This window comes from Crocodylus siamensis, chromosome 1 (genome assembly GCF_052110815.1).
Source record: "Crocodylus siamensis isolate JL-2025a chromosome 1, ASM5211081v1, whole genome shotgun sequence".
In the NCBI taxonomy this organism is placed as follows: domain Eukaryota; kingdom Metazoa; phylum Chordata; order Crocodylia; family Crocodylidae; genus Crocodylus; species Crocodylus siamensis.
In genome coordinates, this window is record NC_143395.1 from 88,469,675 (window position 1) to 88,494,436 (window position 24,762).

The window sequence follows — 24,762 nt, forward strand, 5'->3', positions numbered from 1 at the left end:
TTAAAAAATATGTGTAGCTGCTAGAGGCATCCCAGAGTGTTCTTTTCTTTTACAGTGAATTGTTCCCTTGGTTTCTTCATATTTCAGGGTTTTTTTCCCCAAATTATGTGAATTACAGATCTAAGATATTGCTTCTCCTAAAAGGGACACCTGCTTACCACACACGTACTTAGATCTGAAAAACTTTCCAAGGAGCACCTTCTATTCCTAGTCAAGACTTCAACCCTGAAAACAATAAATGTATTATGTTTCTCTCCCTTCTTTCACAGCATATTTCTTGTAGTCAGCTTCATGTTGCCATGTTAGTCTCTGATCTTGTAAGAAAATTTGGGGGAGCAGTGTTGACAGGCCTGTACACCCACACAGAGTGGGTCCCATTGACTTCCCATGTTCTTGTGAATCTGAACCTTAGGAAGTTTTCTGACTACCTACAGGGTCTCGCATGTGTTGATAAGTGAGGGAAGAGAAACAAATGAAAGCCTAGGAAATCCATTTGTAAAACCACAAAAATTGACAGAGGGATTCAGAAGAGAGTGTAGCACACCATGTGTTTCTAGTTTCATGTATTAGCTGCTGAGTGTTTTGAGTGTGGTGTTTCACCAAGCCTCATAGTATTGTGACCAGGCACTTGCTGTAGTGAAATACATTAAAATAATTCCACTTTATAAAAATACCTTTATCATTAATTTTACATTTTATATATGCACAATTCCAGTTAATAAACTGTACTGGTCCCTGCCTGGAACATGCTTTAATTAAGTGCAGACAGTACACAAATAATCAAATCATGGGTTTGAGAATCAGATTCCTCATCTCTATTCACAGCGAAGAGTTTCTTACTCCTTGAGTCAGAAGGATTATTCACACCATAAGGTGCTCCTCAGTGTGAGTAAAGATACTAGAATCTGACCCCAAAAGATAAGCACTGTGAATTGTTCCTAGCTTCTGGCAGTGGTTTCTGTTTTACCTTAGATTGCATGTTGCTTTTTTGTTTTGTCTTGTATTAACTAAGAAAAATCCCTGAAGATCAACATTCCCAGCCCAAACTTGATAGAGGACAGCAGCCTAACTAGAATCGTATTCCAGCATTGTAAGACTTCAGTGGTTTGGGTGTTTTTCTGTTTTCGTTTTATATTTTTTTAGTACATTATGTTTTGCCATGTGACTCAGCAGCAATAATTAGGCAGAAACTTGCTGTCCCTGCAGATGCCAAGATTACAGGATGACATACTCTCACCAGATGACAGCATAAACTGATATTTTTAGAACAGCCTGCATCAATTGGTCTCCCCAATGCTTTCCTCTTTGTATCAACAGCATTAGGATTTTATTACAGAATGAGCCTTTGTAAATTGTCTTTTACATATGAATGAGCTGTAGTGATCGTTTAGAACTGCAGATTAACATTTGTTCCGAAATGTCCTTTCGCCTAATAGCCCTGATTCTTGCAGGTTGATTTTTTTTTTTTTTTCCCCCAGTACAGCTTGCTGTCTAAATAATCCTTTAAAAAAACCACAGTTTTTTTTTGAAAAGTTATAAATATAGGGATTCATTTTAGAAACACAGTGTCATCCAACTGAGTAAAGGCCAGTATCTTTTTTTATATCACTTTTTCATGTGAATCCAGTGTTCAATTATGGGGGTGAATTGACAGTCCCTGAGGTTATAGTCTCTTCTGTTCATTGTATTTGCAGACTGCACAGGTATCACTCAGACAGCAACAGTGCATATTTTCTTGCATGTGTTCAAACTTGGCCGTTACAGTGATGAGTGTCATAGGTGGAGTGACCACATTATTTTTATGGAAATCTGGGACCATGACCCCACCCCTGGCCAATCCCCATCCCAGGCAGGAGGAGCAGTACCTCACCCAGTCTGCCCCTGCCTCCAGCAGTGCTCAGGAGGAGCAGAGCTGGGCAGTGTGGGTGGGGTGGCACCAGTCTGGGATTTTTGTTTCCATTCTCAGCAACTGGCTGGGCTGCTGCAGTGGCCTCTGAAATCCAGGACTGTCCTGGCCAAACTGGGACATACGGTCACCATAGCCATAGCGGGTGCCTGTAAATAAATGTGTGTCCTCTAGTCAAACGTGGAGACACTAAGTAGTTCAGTCTTCAGGAGCATTTAATTCTTAGTCTTTCTACTCAGCTTGCTAAGTAAGGTAGCAGTTGTGATGGTGGTGTGAGGTGGGCATCTGTTGAGCAATAACTGGAATGAGAATTACTAACCTCGTATATAGCCAGGTTGGTCTGAGACCAGTTTCAAGAAAAAGATATCTTTTCCAGCTGGTTCTAGAAAGAACAGTGGTTGTGTATATATATTTTTTCTTATATTTTCTTTATAGTTTTATCCTGCCTTTTCTTATAGTCCCTTGTTTCAAAAGATTGTTTTTCCTGGCTTTCCAGAGTGATTTATTTCAAGAAAAAGAAGAGAAATTTGATTGAGTGGGAAACCTTCTCTATTGCACCCCCACTTATGGAGCTTGCAATATAGAGCAGCATTTCTCAACCCATGGGTCATTGATCCAAAAGTGGGTCACAAGAATATATGAAAGAGTCACAAACTTTAAAAGTGGATTCTTCTTTAAAGAAGAAAAATATGGGAAACTGGCTTTTCCCTTGCAGTCTGGCAGAGTTCCAGCCTACAAGGGGCTGGTTGGGGCCCCCATGCCCTTCCCTCCCCACCCCACATATTGGTGGTGGGGGGCAGCAGGATGGGAGTGAGGGACACTGGGTCGGGACTGGCCATTGATGTTTACAAATGGGTCCTGGTGCAAAAAAAGTTGAGAACTGCTGATAGAATCTTGCCTCTCCCCTCATCATATCAGCACAATGCACCTACTTAAGTGATTTGTCCTGGCTCATTGACCTGTCATTTTGAATCAGCATCCCTGGAAAATGACAGATCTGTATTTCAGGAAAGACCTTCTTAAAGAGCTGCACACCACACTGACCAGGCAGAGGGAAGAGCAAGCTTTCTGTAAAAATGTTTGGAGTAAGGGAGAGTAGATTTCTTGTTTTCATTCCAGTAGAACCCAGATTTCCTAGTCAGTCAAATTTTTACCCTCCAGCTAGAAAGTCAGCATATGTTCTTCAGCCAGAAAAACTATTTTAAAAAGGCCTTTCTTCTTCTGCATCAGTGCACTTAGGGACCCCTTCCTTTTTAATTCGTACATTAAGAAAAGCCTTAATCTCTTGGTAATATTCCAGATGGTACCAGGAAGTGGACAGGTTACCAAGCCAGCTGGCATACTGGGTCCCATGCAGGATGTGATTTTGATGTCTTGGTGCCATTTCTAGCCCAGCCCTCCAGCGGGCTAACACATCTACTGGGAGAGCAGCATCCAGACACTGCATTATACCTGCAATGCTGAATGCACAGGTTGAATCCTGACCCTACTGCAGTCGATGGAAAAAACTTATTGGCTTCAGTGGTGCCAGGATTTCCTCCATGGTTGCTATCACTCCTCTTCCCCTAAAAGCTTCCTGAGGGAAGGACAGAGTTCTGCCCATTGAATTGTGAGGTAAGAGGCTTAAGGATGTTGTGGAAACATAATGCCTTGTACTTAAACCTTTCTGAGCGTGCTAGGATAGAGGATTAAATACTAGCATATGCAATGGTTCTAAGACAGAAACAATTAAATATTAACAGTACTTATGCTGGAAAACATGTTGTTATTGCTTAACTCCAATGATGAAATACCACTACATAAAAAAGACCAGGATTTCTTTGTGATTATGTATCTCTCTGTAAAGTAATACACTCTAACCTTTAAGAGGAAGAATAGGAGAAAACAGGCAGCTGTTCTCCCTCCTTCCTTTCCTTTACTCTTGCAAAAACAGAATGTTGAGCCCATGGGAAACGGTGGACTTCACTGTTTAAATATTCATACCCATAAGACTACCTCCTCAAAATTCCTTTTGCCAGTGTATTGCCAGTAGTACCCCAACAGATCTGTGGTTTGAATCTGTGCAAAGGCTTATTGTTTGCAGGAGCTAATGAATACAAAGGCTTTCATATTCAGAGTCCTAAACTTCATTCTCTGACAGTGTCATGAGTTTCTGCTGTTCAAGAATATGCATCATTGTTTTGTAGGAAGGACAATCAACATCCTCTTCTATAGAGAGAGAAGCAATACAATGTCTTTGGCCTAATGTGCCAGAATAATGTGTATCCCAAGAGCCAGACATCTTACTGTGGCTCTGGGCAAGTCTTTAATCCCAGAAAAATCCCTCAAGATGATCACATGCAGAGTCTGGGTCAGCACAAAGTCAGAATGTTCAAAACAAGAAAACAAATCTCTGCACATACAGCCCTGAGCGTCAGAAATGGACGCTGACAAGTCCCAATCCCAATGGCAAGACCAGGTACCTGCATTTTGTTTAAGACAAAGCATGATTAGAATTAGATTACTTTGTGCAACTTCATTATTAAACTGAATAACTTTCTTCAATAGTTGTTGGAATTGTAATTGTTCATTGGGTGGCACATGCTACAATGTTGTTGCTTTGGAGCAGCACCAGAATGGGTTAACCTTTCATTTTCCAGGTGCCTATGTAAACTCAAGCATAGCTTTTTTCCAGCTCCCATATTCCTTTGTTATAATTTAGAAAAGACTGCCTCTTTAAACTCCTACTCTATTTTTTGTTGTTCTCTGAACTGGAAAGAAGCAAAATTTTAATGAGCCAAGTTTAAAGAGAGGAAAACCTGAGTCAGAGCATGCTTGATGTTCAGGCCATCTGAAGGAGATTTGTAGAGCTGCCACTTATTCTTTTTTCTGAGCTTGTTGGAGTCTTGATGGAGCTGTCCCTTACAGGATGTTAACCGATCCCAACATCATTTTTAGAGACCATAAAACATCATCACTTCACAATGTGGTATTCCAACCCTGTACCATGCAACCCTGCAATGTGATATGCCAATCCAATATCATTATGCATTGCCACTGCAGTGTCACACTGTGCTATGACATGAAGATTCTTATTCTGTCAGGCAGGGTTGCATGCTGCAAACCTGTCATCAGAGGCATGGCAACCACAGCATTTGCCTCCCTCATTAATTTCTACTTGGCTAACTTGCATTACTCAATATTGAAACTCTGAATACAAATGGCAGATTATTAATCTGAAAGACAAATAGAGATGTAGTTGGAACCATTCAGAATCAAGTATTACTGCATATTGTGGAGAGGATAAAGCTATCTTAACAATGAGAAGAATAACAGTTATTTTCAAATATTTTGCATTTAAGAATAATACGGTAGTTTCTGTTTTGTAAATGAAGGAATGGTCTGTGTCTTAGGGATTGCACAAAATTCTGGGCACTTCCAGATTTCCAGTTGGCTCTGTGATTTATTACTCCCTTTTAAATCTTAGCCTGTAACCTTGTCAAGGAAGCTCCTGCCCATGTCTGTTTGCCCACCACTAAGAGACTTGAAATCTAAAATGACTAACATGAACTTCCTATGCTAGCATCTTCAGTAAACAGGGATCTCATCCCTTTTCCTTCCCATGAAGCAGAGAGAAAAAAGCTATTATTTTGTGTATGGCTACACAGTTGGTTGTGATCACAAAACCAGTACACATATGTACTATGGAACATTTGTCATTGAAGGACAGGAGTTTGCATCAAAATATCTCATGTCACTAGTCTCCAGGTACACTACTCATAAAAATAGTTATTGGGATTCCCTACCTTAGCTTGTAATACCCAGGGAAAAACTGGTATCTCTTTTGGAGACCCAGGAGCTGTGTCATTTTCAAGATATGGGCATCTCTGAACCTTTCAGATTAATTAAGAAGTTATTTCCAGCATAGAAAATATAAGACTATGGTACTGTTTCCAAAGTATAAATACTTAAAGGGCCATATACCTTCTGCTTTACAAATACTGTATTAACTGATTGTTATAGTTACTCAATGGTAAACTCCAATTCGGTATCAGCAGGAGCACATTAACCATGTTTAGCGCCTAGGGAATAGCAATGTGTCACCTTTCCGTTTGGAAGAAATTTCCAGTGTAGCATAATTAACACCTATGGGAATCCAAGGGAGAAAGTAATCTGCATTAGGTGATGCTTCATATTTTGTTTCTTGATTCTTGAGTTGAGATCAGAGCTTGGGGGACTTCATTCCAACTCTAAGTGGTGGAATGAGGGTAGATGGCAGGAAGTGGAAAGTTATTATCATGGGGAGGGAAATCCCAGCTCAAACAACCTAACCACAAAACAAAGTAAAGAGCAGTGGTTCACAACCTGTGGGTAGCTAGTGGGTGCAGAGGTGTGAGAAAAGGGCAGGGTGGGAAATGAAGGGGCTCATTGTCTGACACACAATGCTTGCAAATTGAATAATTTGAAAGAACTGAATCTCTTCCTTCTTTTTTTCTTGCCTTTTCACCTACCAAACTCAGCAAAGCTGTCATCTAGGATTCAAAATATTAGTTGCATGTTACAAAACAAAATGTCAAGCTGCTCCTAGTCTGAATTGGTCAGTATTTAATGTGTTTTGTGATACAAAAAGCAAGGCCATTATTTTTAAGTCCTCTGTTTCTGCCTGTGTTCTTCTCAGGTGGGGGGCGGGGCGAGAAGCAGAAATTGCCTTGCATCGCCTTTGTACCACCATGAAAAGGTTTATGGTGGTACAAAGGCTGAACAAGCAAATGTTTGTACCCCTTATCATGCCACAGATGCCCATAACTTGTAGCACTGAGAAAGGGGACATCAATTTGTGCCACTGTTTAGCAGCTGGTGTCTGTTTACTTCATGCTGTGAGAGCACAGGCAGCCTAGAGCTGCCTGCACTCACCAGCTGCCCCAGGCAGGTGTCTTGGGGCTTGAGGGACCCAGTTCTGTGCACCCTGGAAATTCCCATACAGAGATGCACCCCTAGAATCTCAGGGGTGCATCTCCGTAACCAGGGAAAGTCAGGCTTTCCCTGCTTACAAAGAGAGGCCATGGAGATTTCTCAAGCCCTGGGAGAACTTGTCACCCATAGTCCTGTAGCATTAATGGGTGGAACAGTGGAGAACATGTTTTGCCAAGTGAAAGAGATCAGCTGTGCCAGGGCACATCTAGGTAGACATAATTGACAGAGCACTGTGGGGAAAGCCTAGCACCCCTCTCCTTTTATTATAGTTTTTTGTGTGCAACAGGTCACAATCAGAGAGCATTAGCAGTATGACACCTGTTTTGGTTGGCTGTAGGATGTGAGTGTGTGTTACAGAGCCTACGGGTATCAGCTCCATAGTTAAGGCTGTACTAAGTTTTGCTGGAGTAGTGGGACTAAAAGCCCTCTCTTCAGCACTTCAGTGATTTTGAAACTGGTTTTCAGATTTACCACAGGAACTCTGCAGAGAACAGTAGAATTTTCCATGGAGTATTTTAGAGGCATTTTTCTTAAAATACTCCATGGAAGTAAGTGGACATAGACAGTGGGGAGGTCTGCCCCCCAGCCTTGCAGCCCATGCTAATTCCTCCAAACTCAGACTTCTCTTTTTTTCTGACTTTGCCTTCAGTACATTCTACACTTTTTGCATTGGTTACTTTTGTTCCTACTTCAGCTTTACTTATCCCTCCCATCATGCCAAAAGTAGTAATGAGGGCTGGGAAATAGTGAGGGGACAGCAGCAGGATCCTCACTTGAAGCACTACTAATTCCTCTTCAGAGACAGTCTTCCTCTTGAATCCCCTGCTAACTGAGCAGAATTAGACTAGTATTCTTGGTCAGTACTAGGGCTGTGCAAAGCTTGGTCACTGATTTTGATTCAGAGGAGATTCGGCGGCTGAATCTCCAAATCCAAATCAAATTGGGAGACCCATTAAAAGGTCCAAATTGAATCCTAAGCCTCCAAATCAATTTGGAAAAGATTAGGCTGGGGAGAGGCAGGCACAGCCAGCGACTACAGGTTTTCTTGTGGCTCCTCTGGCTGTGGCTGCCTTTCCCTGGGTGGGGGGAGCTGCAGGAGAAGCCCCCATGGCTGCCCCACCTGGCCCCATCCGCTGCCCAGCACCAGCCACCTTGCACTTCAGAAAAAAGAAAGGAAAAAAAAAAAGCCCCACACTCAATGGTTGCAGCAGGGGCTGTGGGGCCTCCTAGCAGAGATGCCCTGTACACACTCTAATCCCCAATCACCCCCCTCTACCCATCCCTATCCGTGGTGGCCCCCCTGCCCAGCCCCAGCAGTCCAGGAATAAAAAAACCCCCAAAAACTGCACTCGCCAGCAGTAGCACCAGCTGTTGGGGCTCTGGGGCCACGTGGCAGAGCCCCCATGCACAACCCCTGCTCCCGATCTCCGCCCCTGCTCAGCCCTGCCCCCAATGGCTGCCCCGTCCAGCATCCTGGCAATTTAAAAAAAAAAAAAAAAATGTAAAAAAAGCCCCGCACTTGCTGGCTACAGCAGTGGAGATTCAGGGTCTCTGAGATTATGGGGCAGTGGGGAACCCCCACCCACCTGGCACCCACGCGGCTGCTGCCCCATGGCGCAGGTATAGCATGGCTCGGCAGGGCACCACTCACTGTCTGGAAACTGGGGCGGCTTCACGTGTCATCTGGAGCCCAGCAACGCTCAGCCCCAGCGGCCCCAGCTCCCAGGCAGCATCCGGCACCCTGCCAACCCATGCTGCACCGTTCCATGGGGCAGCTGCCACACAGATGCCAGGCAGGCAGGGTGATTGATCCCTGCTGTCCCCCACTGTCTCTATGCTGTCAGAGACCCTGATCCCTGTTGCTGCAACCAGTGAGTGCAGGGCTTTTTTTTTTTTTTTTTTTTTTTTTTAAATTGGCGAGATGCTGGTGCTGGGCGGGCCTTCTCCTGCAGCTCCCCCTGCTTGGGGAGAAGCAGGCACAGCCAGAGGAGCCATGGGAGAACTTGCAGCTGCCTGGCTGTGCCTGCTGCTCCCTGGCTAATCCAAATCTTCGACTCAGCGCTGAATCTCCAATTCTGATTCATCCGAATCGAATGGGGACAGTAATTTAAATCTCTGTCCTCCAAATCAGCCGAATCCGAATCGAATACTTCCCTGTTCGCACAGGCCTACTCAGTATGACTAGGCATTTCCCCAGAGTCCAGGAGAAAACAAAGAATGCCTACTGATTGCACAGGGTGCAGGTGGAGGTAGGTAGACTGTGAGCAGTGGCAAGAAGTGATAAGAGGTGGACAGAGTGTTTATTTCCCTGCATATTGATGGGAAATTCGAGTGCAGCTGTCTTACCTCCAGAATTAACCTACTTCAGGTATTTGTACCAACTTCAGTAGGACATTCCTCAAGTTAGTAGGCTAAGAATTTGTCTTACTTCTTTCATTATCTGCCTGCAAAAGCCATATAAACTGAACGGTGACATATTGCAGTTAGTGACAGTGGAGGCAAATTTCACCTCTGTCATCTGTTGCTCTGATTTAATACTGTCCCTTAATTAGGCCTCACTCATTTTTCAGGTTGCCCAAAATCTTGATACTCATAAGATCACTGAATGATGATGTTTACAGCAGCTACATGCATGACTGAGCGTCCCCATTATTTTCTTCCTCATGGCAACTGTTTCTCAATCTAATTTTTTAAATAAATTGCTAATTTAGTTGCTAAATAATTCATGTGAGTGCTGTTTCAGGTTTACATAATACATTCTTAACTTTCAGCACAGTCCCTGTTGAAGTCAATGAAACTTCTTACTCATGCTGACATGAAGCATGCTTAACTTTAAATCAGGGCTGTCCAACTGGCAGCCTGTGGGCTGCATGTGGCCACAAGGGATTCATTTTCAGCCCCTGGGCTTTCACTTAGTTGCTGCTCTTTCCATTGCTCCAGCTTCAGCAGCAGCCAGTCTCCAGATTCTTCCTCCCTCTTTTAGCTTTCACCTCCTGCCCCCATCCCAGGGAGTGAGGCAGTGCAGTATGGTGCAGCATCATTTGCAGTGCTGTAAGAGCCCATGGCTCAGGGTACCCATGCAGTGCAGGGTGGCAGGAGAGCCTGCAACTGGGGAGCTGAGGCTGAAGCAAGAGTGGCCACATGCACAGTACAGCAGGGAGGGACATTTAAGCGGTCCACAGGGGCACATGGTTCACAGTGGTGTAGCTCTCATAGCATGTGCACCCTGCTAGTGTGGCCATGGAGAATGTGACCCTGGCTACTTAGAAGCTGGAGAGCCCTGATTTAATGGGAGACGGGGGAGAGAGACACATAAGCAGCCAATGGGAAGGGGTATGTCTGAAATCCTACCACCCTCCTGCACTTAGTTGCCCGAGTGTGCCTGGTTCTGGGAGCAAATTCACAATCCCAGGGTAGGCCCCAGGGTTCCCTTAACAGTGACTGGGAAGAGTACAGTGCTTTAGAGCTGAATTTACAACAGCTAGCATGCTGAATGGGAGACGGGGGAGAGAGACACATAAGCAGCCAATGGGAAGGGGTATGTCTGAAATCCTACCACCCTCCTGCGCTTAGTCGCCTGAGTGTGCCTGGAATTCACAGACCTAAACCTACTTTAGGAGCCTAAGTAATTTCCTTGGAAGCAGACTGTTGGCTCGCTCTTTTTCTTTTAGATTTTAGAACACAGCTTCCAATAGTGATGCCACGAGGGAACGTCCTTTATGGACTGTATTAAAGCATTCACCCAAGAAGTGGGACATTTAGGTTCAGTCCCTCTTTAACCTGGCTGGGTTTCAAATCTAGGTCGCCGCCTCCCAGGTGAGTGTCCTAACACCAGGCTATAAGCTAGGCTGGGCTGGGGAGATTCTGTCCTTGCCATTGGAGTTATGCACTCTGTAGAAAGAAATGCAAAATTCATGGAATCAGAGAGCCAGTGAGCAAGCAAGAAGCATAACTGAAGCCCAGTGATGAAGGCAGTCCCTGGGAAGGGAAGCCCTAGGTTCTGCTCTCTGCTCCCACACTGCTTATGTATTAAGATGTTGGCAAAAATACATAAGCAGTATTAAAAGCGGGGACTGAGGCATGGTCCCCTTGTCCCTCGACTCTACTTCTGGGAGAGTGCCCATCTCACTCGGAGCTGGCCTTAGGGGTGGATGACGTGGGTGGCCACCAAGGGTGCCATGGTCAGGAGGGTGCCACACACATATACAACATGCACATGCACATGTATGTACTTACATACGAGGAGCCTGTACTCACAGCACTGCCCTTCCCTGCCGGCCGATCTCCACTTCAGGCAGGAGGATCAGTGCCCAGCTTGCCCCCTGCTTCCAGCTGCTGCTGAGGAAGAACCGGGCCAGGCAATGCCCACCTGCCTGGCCCACCATGCTGCTCTGCCTCTCCACTGGCCTGTGCCCTGCACCCCTGTCCACCTACCTGTCTGCAGCAGTGTCACTGACTGGGGGGCACCAGGGGTCAAGTGCTGATGGTGAGGGATGCCAAAATACAAGCTTGCCCAGAGCACCATTTTCCCTAAGGCCAGCTCTGATCTCACTGATTTTACAGTATCAGGTTCCCTCCTGTTTGTTCTCTGGCCCTGTGAATCTTGCACAATGGCACAGCTTCAACAGGAAGAGACATCTTCCTCATTCCAACCTAGCTTTCAGTCTACCGTGAATTAGAGTGGGAGTGACCAACATTTGGCTTTGGGGTGCCATAACTGGCTCGGGCAGCCTGAGTGTCTGGCATGCGGCAGATTGGGGGGGAAACAGGGCAGCACAGTGGCAGATAGGGCAACAAATCTGGCAGGGAACACAGGGAAAGAAGCAGAAAGCAGAGCAATGATTGGGCAGGGGGAGGGCCCTGGGCAAGTTTGTGGCATGTGTGCCAAAAAGGTTGGCCCCCACTGAACTAGAGTACATGGGTTTGAACCCCTTAGGCTAAGAAGGGCATTGAGCCCTAGTCTTCTACTTCCTGGACAAGTTTTTTAACTACTAGGCTATCATTTAACAAGCGAGCACATCCTCCTACTCCTCCTACAACTGAGCTTGCAGTTGGAGGGGGCACTTAGTCTGTGAATCTACACAAGCCTGGTTATGAAAGAAATGATGAGATGTTTGACTTGGCCAAGATGGTGGCACCTCTGGGCCTATACAGTAATAGAGTTTTAGGCATCTGATTACCTTAACTGGTGAAACTTGGGGTGGTGTGTACGGCCTGTCAGGCTTCTGACCAATTAGGCGGGAATTTGTGGATTGCTCACATGAATTTAGACACCAAAATTCTGCACTTTAGATGCTTAAATTTTCTTTTTTTGAGTCTTTCCCTGTAATAAATTAGGATTTAGACAAGGTGCTAATTTCCCCACCCCAATCGTAAGGGATTAATGCAGGAGTGGGCAAAATACAGCCTGTGGGCCAGATCTGGCCTGCCAGGCACTTTCATCCAGCCCATGGACACCCACCACTGAACTCTAACAGGCCGAGCCCATCTACCCACAATGGTGGGAGCAAGGTGCCCATATATACAGTCACCCCCAACATATCCTTTTGCCAGTACCACAGCAAGGACGTTTGGTGTCCAAGGCAAGCCCGCAGCAGCAGTCTGCCCTCTCCCTGTGCACAGATCTGGGGGGCACACCCCCCATGCTTGTCTGGGAGTGAATGTAGTGGCAGGAACCTCTCTACCCCCATCTCAGCGCCCCCCTAAACAAGCTGCTTGAGGCTCTGTCCTGCACCCTGCCCTGACTGGGCAGCGCCTATTGGTGTCCCTTCGCTTTGGTGCACGGGGCAAGTGCTCAGGTCTCTTCACTTCGGTGTGATGGGGCAGATGCAGGACAGGGGCAAGCTGCAGCAGGGCAGTGGCAGGGAGCTTGGGGCTGGGGCTGGCAGCAGTGTGGAGCCTGTGCCCAGAGTGGTAGCAGGAGTGCAGAGCTCAGCTAGGCAGCATGTGTGTTTGAGGGATGGTGGGGGGTGTGCTGACCTTCCACACATGCCCCCACATGCCATGCAGCCAGCAGGAGTGCTCAGGGTTCTCATGCCTGGCGCAGGTGCTGGCACCCAGTGGCACATAGCTCTGGCCAATGCTGCACATGGGGATAAGGAGTGCAGCCTACCCGGGCCACCTCTGTTGTGGGGGCTCTGCACAATGTGCCTGCAGCTACCACACTTGCATGCCGTCGGGGGAAGCCCTGCACTGGAGACAGCTGCCTTCTCCGCCCCCCTGCCGCACAGGTCCCAAGACTCTACCAGAAGTAGAGGGGAGCCCTACCCTCTCCTTCTCCCCAGAGTCGCAGGACCTGTGTGGCAGGGGGCGGGGAAGGCAGCCGACTCCAACGTGAAGCTTCCCCCAGTGGTGTGAAAGTGCAGAGCCCCCGCGATAGTGGCAGGCCGAGAAGGCTACGCATCTCACCACCGCGCACCACACTGGCCGGAGCCACGCAGTTCCATGTGCCAGCACCTGCAGTGGGCCTGAATGCCCTGAGCGTGCCCACTGGCTAATGCCACTGGCAGTGGGGGCTACGCACCATGTGGGGGAGTGTGTGGGGGGTCCCCACACCGCCCATACCATCCCTCACACCCCACAAACCTCATTCACGCACACACTGCCCCAACAACCTCTCCTCATACACACCCTTCAACATACCCTATGCTCCCCCACATACACACAGCCACACCACCTCCCAAAGCCCCCCACACTCCACCATACATACACAGCACCCACATGCCATTGTACACACATACACACACCCCTTACTGTTCCCATGCGCCCATCCCAACCATACCCCCCCACACAATATACAAGAGTAAGAATTTAATTTGAGTTATTATGCAATCCCCTCCGTATACACAATGCAAACACAAATCTTGGCAAATATTTTTTGTAATAAAATTAAAATATTTTATAGTAGGTGTTTGACTGTTCCAAGATGGCAACTCCCCCCTCCCAAAAGGAGTATTTTTGTGGGGCCAGAGGAGGGACTTCTGGTCCCAATCTGGTGACCAGGGGGAGCGACAACCATCAAGGGGTGGTCCTACAGGTGCAGCCCTCAACAGCTCACCAAAACTGATTAAGCAGGGCTACAACCAAAATAATTGCCCGACCCTGAATTAACAAAAAGTGGGAGAGTCTGATACTTGAAAGAGTGTGTTCTTTTTGTGCTGTATGTGAGTTACCACCCAGATTGTATTATGAAGTATTAGAGCTGACTCACCATCATCAAATGACCTTATAATGACATCATCATGTATTTATCAAGTGAAATCCTTGCTAGTTATGTTTGCCAATAATTTATTCTTTAAAAAGAAAGAAATCAATAGGTGGATCCAGTCAGAAATATACTTATTCGTTATTTTCAGTCTGTTCAAAGCACCTGCATAATTAAGGATAAATCCAGATTTTAATTGGCTAAAATATGCAATCTGCCTGCTTTCAAGGGTATCCTGAATGAAGTTCTTCTCTAACAATGCAGGGATGTGTTATCATCCTGTTGCTCCAATAAGCATCAGCCAAAATGATTACTTTCTGTCAGTCATTTGGTATTAGCAGAATGGCCATATTAATAAAATAAGCAGCACACTGCACCTTAAGAGTGGAGGCCTCAGAGTAGAGGCAGCAACTGTCTGCTCTCACTGATTCCCTGAGCACCTTCATGCCACTCACTCAGTCCCCCACCCTTTTCTAGTCCTAGTGTACTGCAGAGTTTGATTCTAGACTTAACCTTGAGAGGAAGCAACCTCAGCCTCGCTGGAGGTAAGGTAGGGAGTATTGCTGAAAACAGCTTTCTTGTGGCTTCCTCAGGGATATTATCCGTTTCATTTTTACCTTTCTGGCTTGGTTCCTTTCACAGCCCCTTTTGATCTTACACTGTAGCAGGTAATCCAGAAGGAGCAAATGCACAGAGGTATGTGCCATATCCATAAAACAATAGGGATATTTTCCAGTTCATCACAAAAAGCCTCCCTGTGACTCCAAGGGTGGCATGTTACAGATGGCTAGAGTGGTGTTTAATTGCTGACTGAGAAGTTGTATCCAGCCCTCAGGTAAAGTCTGTGGCAAGGGACAGAAGTTACACTTAAACTAGTTTAAGTGATCAAAAACTGGTTCAAATCTGTAACACAGTAGAAATTCAGAGCACTTAAACTACTTTAAAAAAGGCCTAAACTGGTTTAAAATAAACCTGGTTGGATGTTTTATTAGACTGAACTGATTTAAGTCAAACCAGTTAATGGAACTTATGTCCCAGATGCCCACCTGGTTCAAGTTAACTCACAGCCCTCCAGCAGTCCTGCCCCTCTGCTCTGGAGCCAGAGCACTATCACTGCTGCGGCTGGCTGAGAAGGAGGTTCCTGGCTTGGCCACACTGGACCCTAGCCAGGGTCTGCCTGGCCACGGGGAGGCAATCCCTCTCAGTCTTCCCCTCTCCCGCTCTGTTCTGTACTCAAGTGGAGAGCAGGGAAAAACATGGGAGGGGCTGCTTCCCCCAGGCAGACTCTGGATGGGGTCCATGTGGGCCAGGGTAGGAGTTTAAAACCCCTCCTCCATCATATGCAGCAGGCCAGCTGGGTCCTGGGCACAACACCCTCTCTGCTTGAGCAGGGGAAAAACCTCTGAGGGCTTCCCTCCCTTCCCTTCAGCCAAGGCCAGCAGGCTGGGAGGTGTGTTTTAGCACCCTACAACTTCTGGCCTGAGCCACTTCAGGAATGTGGCTGCATTTCCGAAATCAAATGTGAATGTCTGTTCACTTGCTTCTCAGTTCAATCTATGCAGTGTAGACTAACCTACAAAGATTGGATCAATTCAGCCTTAGGCTCGTTGACTGCCTGTACTTAGCCTGTGAAGCCCATGCAGGGCAGCAGTAAGGAACAGGGACCATCTGCTGGATCCTTCCACTGCCCGGCTTGCAGTGTATTGAATTTGTAGATGATTTTATTAGGCACATGTTGTTCAGCTTGGTCCTTGTTTTTCTTTAATTAGAGGTTCTGTTTAGTTTTTCTGAGCAACTAACTCAGTGAAGAATCACACATTAACCCTGACATACTAGAAGCCAGCACTTTTCTGTTACTCAGGGTTGTTGTATGAGACTCCATATATGTCTTGCAGGATGACTTTTAAGTGTTCTGCTACCAAACAGTTAATATTGCCTGTTGGTTTTGATCTTTGGTTCTTTATTTTTTAACCCGTAATAATCTTGTTTTCTTTTCTTCTTTTCCTGCTTCCCCTCCAGGCCCTTAAACTGACACGAGACATTAAAGAGAGAACCCTTTGCCAAATCTGCTGTCAGCAAGTGGACAGTACTGTTTACAGCTTATGACCTTTGTGAACCCTGCATAATTTTCCTAATGAAGCTGAGACTGTTAATGGGCCCCTTACCCGAGTGAAGATCCTCCTGTTTTGGAACTGAACTCATTCTGAAGTATGCAAAATCTTCTTTTTCTTGGATGGTCAAGCACCTATTGTGGAGACCGTGTTGAGCACCATCCTGTCAAGAACACACTGTATAGCCTTTACAGTAGTTATTTGTTATTGAGTCTGTGGTGTTTCAATATATTAATGGTTTATGGGATGTTTTAAGTTGGTGTTTATTTTCAGGGGGTTTCCCCATCTGCCCCCATACCCTCCAATTTGTTTATTTTTATTTAGATGTTTAAATCATTTTCTTTTTCTCTCCTTGGTGAATCTAAGATACAGCAGATGCACAATGAAAGTCCATGCTAATTACCATCACTTAACATTGCTTCCAACACCAACAGGTCCTGAGTATGCATCTTTTGCTACACCAATCAAGAGTGAATGAACTCCAGAGAGAGGTGATTTGTGTGTGGTTTTTCTTGTTTGTTTGTTGATTTTTTTTGCCCCCCCCCTCAAATCTTTTATTAAATATAAATGGTACACATCTGTTTTTCATAAGCTTCAAACCAGGGTTGATTATAAAACAAGGGAAACTATTAAGGTTGAATCCTGTCCAGTGCATCCTGAGCTAGGATGCTTTTCATAGTGTTTACAGATTCAGCACCTGATTTGCTGTAAAACAGATGAGTCTTACCTATTGCTTTATGTTAACACCACTGCCCTGATGGCTGCAGTGAACAGAGTTGGGCTATCTCAGCAGTTCGGAACAAGCTATAAGCTGAGTTGCCCACCCCTTGCCAAGCAAGTTGAACATAACCGGTGAGGATCTGGTTTAAAAAAGAAAAACAGAGGAAATGATAATGTACTATATCACAGAAAAGATACACTCACAGTGCACACATCAGCAGTGACTTGTAGCAGAAACCTCAGAAGTTCAAACACAAATCAATGCAGGGTTAGCATATTGCATCAGTGATTTTTCTTACAAACATATCCTTGATTATTTTTTTCCTTCTCACTATGCGTAATCCAATCTGTAAGAAGAAGCATGGAGAGGGAAAGGCAAGGAAGCAATATCATACAAATGGCTTTTCATGTAGGTGTAGATTGTAATTGGATAAACGACACTGAAAGACGAGGCAGTTTTATATATTTTGCTTATATGGGTTTCTTTTGTAAAATAAATAATGATGAATGAATAAAAGGTATGGTGCTGTATAGATCCTCTCTATAATCTGGAAATTTTGATTACTTTTTATTAGTATATTTTGGCGGGAGGGAGGAATAAAGGGGAGAAAACACCAATGGTACATAAGAACTTGCTATGAAAAAGCTCTGAATAGGACAGTGTATACATAATTCTCCAAAGTGATATATGAAGTTTTTTTTTCTTTGCATAAAAGCATTATGCATATAAATATATAAATATATTTTATTATGTACAGAAACAGATCATTATGCATGAATGTTAGGAAAACAAGCTAGCATTTTAACCCAAAGTTTCAGTGCATGAGTTCCCACTGACATATGTACCATGCAATGTGGAGTGACTCCTTTTGGCCACCATGCACACACACCTACACACAAGTGCACGCACAGAGACTCTTGCACCTGTACCCATTTGTGGGCCCCATCTTGCTCCTTACTTTTCAGTTTCCTGAGGTAATATCGGTGATATAACAGCTCCTAGTGTGATGGAAGTTTTGTTTTGTATTGTAACCTCCTCATGCTTGTGCTGTTCTATTTTCTAGATGAACCTGTTGATTTCATCATGCAGTTTACTGCCTGTGTAAACTCTGTGCAGTTGTGGTTATAGTAGACCCCTAGCATATCAACTCTTCCAAGCAGCTGAGAGTTTATCAATAAAAACAGCAAACCTTTCTTTTTTTAATTAAGGTGGTGTATTTGTTAATGGCAGATTCTAGTTTAGGGGATTTTCTTCATCAGAATTAACTAATGAACAATATTGGTGTCTCCCCTTGAGAAGATACTTCTTGTAGCCAGTTCCCCAAGTTGATAGTGTTGTCCTACAGTTATCTGTTTTAGGGGTTTGTTTCTCTTAAGAGTTCAGGTGTAGGTACCTTTTACCAAAGTTAGTATAGAGCTTCATGACAGTTGTTCATTGCACGCGGTGTGTGTAACGTTATCCGCCAAGTTTTTAGGTACATCGTTAAATGTGAGTTAGGCTGAGGGTATTTTTTCCATTTTTTTGGTCCTCTATCACATTGCTCTAGTGGACTGGAGGAATTCTTTTCTTCAAGCCACTCCACAGCTGCTACTTCAGCACTCGGGCCACACTTAGCCTTTGCACTGCCTCTGTGTCCCGTCTGCAGTGAGGAATGGCTGGCTTCATTTCCTGGATCCCTGCTGTACAGTCACAGATTGCAAGTGAACTCTACACATTCAGATGTTCACCCCTGCAGCCCTCCCTCAATCTGCCCCCACTGCACCCCCCCTTCCATGTTTTGAAGGAGAGAGGGACTGAAGTTGATGAGCAGAAATTGGTTCCAGATTTACAGTTGTACACAATCCCGCAATCTTTATTCAGTAGAAGGCTCCCCTGAAAGCCAGTGGAGTTATCTGCATAGATATGACAGAATTGAGTCATGACTGCCTACTGACAACACAGAACAAGTTGTGTTCAATATTAGGCCTGAGGGGACACAAACTAGTGGCTTTAAGTTTTTATAGGTATGGAAGCTAGTCTTGTCAAAAGGAAGGGAAGGAGTTTGTTTGAAAAGACTAGGCCAAATTCTGCTATGTTAAAGCAATCAGAATGCAGAATAACTCCACTGAAATAAGTGGAGTTAAATCTGGATTTACAATGGCACAGATGAGAGAATAAAATGTGATCCTCTCTGTTTAGACTATGAAGGAAGAGCAGTTGATTCAGAGGCAACCAATCAATGGCAGAGAAGCTAAAAAAAAAAACTTATTTTTTTTTAAATGATGGGCTTGATCCTACTCCTTCTGTATCTGATGATGTCACTTTCCTTGGCCTGCATAGTGTAGGTTGGGCCTCCTTTGTAGAGGAAGAGCCTGTACTTGCTGGGGAGAAGTTGACACTTATTAGAATTTTTCTGTCTCTAATTTCAGTGGCCAAAATTTTGAAACATAAGTGCCTCAAGTCAAGCAACCAAGGCTGGGATTGTAAAAGGATCTGGAGGAGTTACATGCTCTACTCGTTGCTTTTCAGTGGGAGTAGTGTACCTAATTTTTACTGCCCTGTTGGAAAAATTCCAGCCTTTAAATGTAGGTGCTTCCAGAGGTGCTGAATAATGAAAATTCTTATAGAATTCAAAGAGCCACTGTCAAGTATGGATTCAAGTGACTAATCTCACAAATCTGCATTTTTGAAAACTTTGGCCTTTGATTCCAGGAATGCATTTAAGGAGTAAAATTTTCCTCCTGTAATCACGTCCAACAGGTAGTCTCAGAAGAAATATATAGGACATTTGTTTAAATTCTTTGTTTAAAAAAGTTCTGAACAAGTCATGTTTATGCAGTTTGGACAATTGCATGCATCTGTTTTTATTTAATATTCTTTGAGAAACGTTGTCGTATTAATAATTGGTTATTGGCCACTGCCTAACTCCAGAAATAATTGTATGAGTGCTTTAAAAAGCAAAATTTAGGATCTGTATTTCTTAAAATAATGGCATTGCTTGGCAATCAGTCACCTACAATTGTTTTAGTACTTGGTGTACATTAGGAATGCCAACAGAGGTGAAGGGGGACCAGATATATTTAGTTAATATGGGTTGGAAAACAGGATTGTGCATTTGGCTTAATATGTTAAAACTTTTTTTAAAAGTTGCATGATTGGAAAAAATATGTATACAGTATCTGTAAAACTGTTTGATCTGTTTTTGTTTCAATCCATATACAACTGGAAGAATATTAAATTTACAGCCTTATAGTGCATGGCCGAATACAAACTGAAGAACTGAACAGTATCCATTTTCATTTGGACTATGTTTTACTTTCATTTGAAAGGAGACACTATCATGTTGCATTCTTTCTAAGGTTTTTTTATTAATAATAATAATAATAATAATAAATGCTGCCCTGGATGAATATACTACCTTGCTACACAAAGATTGGAAACAAGTTTGTTTTGGGAATCTCCCCCTTTCCAAATGAAGTAGAGATGCAGTGCTTACTCCACTCGGTGTTCGTAGATATTGCCTTGTGTATTCCATTTTAAATTGTAATCTAGTTTGTAAAAGAGATGGTGACGCATGTAAATAAAGCATAATGGATCTCTATATTGAAGATGCAGCCTTGTTTTTATTTTAGTTTATTCTGATGCAGCCATTTACAGCTGAAAAATATGAAGAAAAACTGCAATCAGTGATGTGCCCAGATGTATTGGATTTTTATGGGGCCTAATCTACAGCCCATCTGATAGCAATGAATTTGTTTGTTTATTTATTGGCTTCACTGGCACAGACTGAAGAAACTGCATGGCCTAAGAAGGGAAACTGGAGAGCACAGACCAGGACCTTCTCAGTAACAATCTCCTGACTCAGGAATTCATTCCCACCAGAAATATGGCTAATCCCAAATGCAGCCACAGTTATAAAACCTTTTATATACCTCTTTGTCCAGTTGTCCCATTAACAGTAGGCTGTCATTTCAGGAGTTATTGCGGCTATGTATATCCCCGCTGGAAGTGTGCTAATCTTCAGGGTCCCCTCTCTTTAAGATCATTTTTCAAACTCAGAGCTTAAATATAAAAGAACTTGCCCATGCCCATCCTCACCACCAGCCAACTGACCTTAATGCTGCCCTCACCACAGCAGACTGCAGTCCAGGAGCTGATTGCTGATTTGTAGGGAACCTGGTTTTCTCTGTTAAAAAAAACGACCTTTTCTGATTAAAAAAAAATCTGAACTTCTCTGATTAACTACCCCCCCCAAATCTGCATTTTTCCACTATTAAATGACACCAAACTATGGGGAAGTGCAGCCACCCCAGAGGATAGGCTGGCAATCCAGGCTGACTTTGACAGGCTTACAAGGCAGGTGTATCAAAACCTGATGGCATTCAATGCCAAGAAACACAAAGTGCTCCACCTTGGGAGAAAGAATCCACACTACACTTATATGCTTGGCAGTGCTATGCTAGTTAGCACGGCATCTGAAAGAGACTTGGGGTCATAACTGACCTCAAGATGAGCATGACAAACCAATGTGATGTAGCAGCCGGCAAAGCAAAAAAACTGGCCTGCATCTTCTGATGCATCTCAAACAAGACCCAGGAAGTCATCCTCCTGCTTTACTCAGCCTTGGCGAGACCACTACTGGAATACTGTGTGCGGTTCTGGGCTCTGCAATTCAGAAAGGATGTGGAGAAGCTCGAGAGAGTCCGGAGGAGAGCCACGTGGATGATTAGAGGACAAGAGAGCAGGCCTTATGAGGAGAGGCTCAGAGACATGGGACTCTTCACCCTGGAAAAGCATAGGCTCAGGGGTGACCTGGTGGCAGCCTATAAGTATATAAGGGGTGTGCATCGAGAACTGGGAGAACATCTATTCACCAGGGCACCCCATGAGAAAACTAGGTCCAGCAGTCACAAAATCTTGGAAGACCGTTTTAGGCTGGACATAAGGAAAAACTTCTTTACGGTCCGAGTCCCCAGGGCCTGGAATAGACTTACCCCAGAAGTGGTGCAGGCACCTACTCTGGATTCCTTTAAGAAACACTTGGATGCCTATCTTGTTGGGATCATTTGACTCGATGATTTGGCAAGGTCCCTTCCAGCCCTAATGCCTATGAAATCTATGAAACGCCACTATATATAGGTATCAGTTGCACACAAGGTTTTATTGAAATATTTACAATTTTAAAGTGGTTTGGAAGCCTACCAGTGCCTCAATCATCATAAAATAAATTCTATAACTTATCATGGAAAATCAGAGCTCCCCCTGCCCCCTTCGCTCACCAGGGTGCGGGTCCAGTTGCGGCTTTCACTCCCGCCCCTCCCCTGAGATGTCCCAATATGCCATTGCCCCTCACTTCCAAGCTACAGCCCCCCCCAGCCCTGCAGGTGCCCCTCACTCCTGACCCATAGCCCCTGCTTACCTCCTGGTAGCAGCTTCCCCACTGCACCAGGACGTAGGGCCAACTGTGGTTGTCCCCCTCACTGCTTTGTGCCACTGACATGCCAGTGTCCTGCCCATGCCATTGCCTCTCACCCTCAAGCCACAGCCCTGACAGTGCCCCTGTGCTTTCTGCCATTCCCCAGCCAAGGGAAGCCTGGCTGCAGGCAGGAGGGAGGGAAAGGGAGGAGATGGGGAAGAGGAATGGAGAATGTGATGGGAGTGCAGCAGGGGCCACCCGGGGGCCAGGTAGAGTCTGCTGCAGCTGCCTTTTAACCTTCCAAGTGGGGGCTGCTGCCAACCACCTGCTGACCCCACGCAAGTCCCTGGCCCACTGCAGTGTCCGTCCCATTACCCCTGCCCTGGTGCTCCCAGGTGCTGACCGCCCAAATGGTTCCAGATGGCAGCAGTGGGCGCAGCGCAGCCCAGGGGAGTGGGGCTGACAACTGCGGGCTCACTGCAACTCTGGCCAGCCCCTGCATCTGTCCCCACTGCAGATCCCGGAGCCACTCTGCTGGGATGCACCACAGCCACCCCAACCATTACTGGCCCCAAGCGCTTTGATGCCCCTGCCACCGCCTTCTGGAACCACCTGGGCAGTGAGCACCCGGGAGCAGCGGGACGGGGTAGTGGCGTAGTGACGGGATTTGCATGGGAGCAGCAGGCAGGCAGCAGCAGCCCGCGCTTGGCAGAGGGTAAAAGGTGGCTGGGGCAGACTCCACCTAGTCCCATGGTGCATCCCCCTTTACCTCTCCTCTTCCTCTTCCTCCCCTCCATCCCATTTGCCCTGCCTGTCACCAGGCTTTCCTTTCCCCCGCCCTTTCCAGCAGGGGCAATCAGTGGGCTCCAAAACTCACAAAATAGAGGGATGGGCTGTGCAGGGATCAGGAAATTGCTGGCTTCCTCATTCCCAACTCAGCCCCCTGGCAGAAGGAGTTCCAGCTGCCCTCCAGACCCTGCTTACCCCAAAAGCTGCAGGAGGCAAAGGGAGTTTGAGCCAGCCCTGGTTGGTCTCAGATTCTCAGGCCTCGTCCCCTCCCCCCACCTATAGACAGGGTTTAGGGTTTTGCCCCCTTTTTGCAAGCAGCTCATTGTAGACTGGAACTTTGCCAGCCGGCAGAGAGCTGTTTGCAAAAGGGGAAATGTGGGTTCCCGCTTCAATGGGGAAAATCTGCATTTTTCTCCTTTAAAGGGGAAACCTGTATTTTTCTGCAGGAAATGGGAAACCTGGAGAAAGAGACAGCTGCTCAGGAAGAAACCTGGAAGTAGAAGAGACGCAGTAGTGGGTGCCTTCTCTAGTTTGTGTCATGAAAGAGTAGTGCCTTAGAAGGGGCAGAAGTACAGCGAGGTAACTCACTCCACCAAATGCCAGCTGTTGCACAGAATTCCTGGCGCTCTACATGGGATAATATATGCTCCCTATCTCATCAACCAAAGGAAATATTTACAGCCATGAACTATGGAGGTGTTAGAAATGGAATATTGTTAGAAATGGAGTATTGTTAGAAATGCACAGCTTGCATCTTGCACCTGATAAGAAAGAAACACTGCCAAGGACTTTTTTCCTTGGCCAGCCTTGCCACAGCTCTTCTTATGCTAAATCACAGACTCTCCCCCAGCTTCTCCCTAGCCTTTCTCATGCAGATTACAGAAGCTGGAATTCAACTGACTGTGTCCTTGAAAGGGGGGGGGTTAAACTCTTGGTGACCTATAATAGTCTCTGAGCATGCTCAATTAGCTGATGCATATTTACCTCTCCGCCCTGCATACTTAAGTAGTTAATTATAATGTACATGCGATGGATGTAGTGATGTAACCACATGTATGTTTGTATGAAATGGAAATGAGCTGTAAGAGTTCCTGTTTCTGCACACGTGCCCAGGAGGAAAAAGATAAATACAGCCTGCAAAAATTCCTTGGTGGATTCAGAGTAATCTGAGTTTTTGACTCTGCTCTGACCCTATTTGCAAATACACCTTTTGTGCTGCTAAATGACTGTGTGTCTGAGATCCTTTGCGAGCCTCCAAGAAACAAACCGCAATCTTTTGCATCAGAGGGAGGAAGCCAGCATAAGGGTAAGGAGAGGGAAGGGAGGGGAGCTTCTACTCAAGTGGAGAGGAGAAAGGGTGCTCCTACCCTACCTTGGAGATTACGGGTAGACCAAATGTATGAGGGAGTCCAAAAGGCAAGGGACTCTAGGCTGCATCCATTCTCAAGCACTAGAGAGTGTGTGACAGAGTTGGTGTCCATAAAGCGCACGCGCGCACACACTCTCTCTCTCTCTCTCCCTCCCAGATACAGACATGACACTTTTACCAATATAAATGATTGGAAACCAATCTGTACTCATAACAGAAGTTCAGCACACAAAACCAGTCTATGCTTGTAACAGAACAGCAATTTGGTGCACACAGATTGGTTTAAAAATGGTGGAAGCCAGGCTAAGATCTGT

General features: G+C 45.4%; 1 protein-coding gene across 1 annotated transcript in view; it reads left to right on the forward strand.

Moving 5' to 3' along the window:
* FOXO3 (forkhead box O3) overlaps positions 1-20,475 on the forward strand; it is a 137,601-nt gene extending 117,126 nt beyond the window's left edge. Inside the window, exon 3 of the mRNA XM_090037657.1 lies at positions 16,083-20,475. The gene's annotated coding sequence lies outside the window, so the exon portion shown is untranslated. The remainder of the gene's footprint in view (positions 1-16,082) is intronic.
* Positions 20,476-24,762: the final 4,287 nt, after the last annotated feature.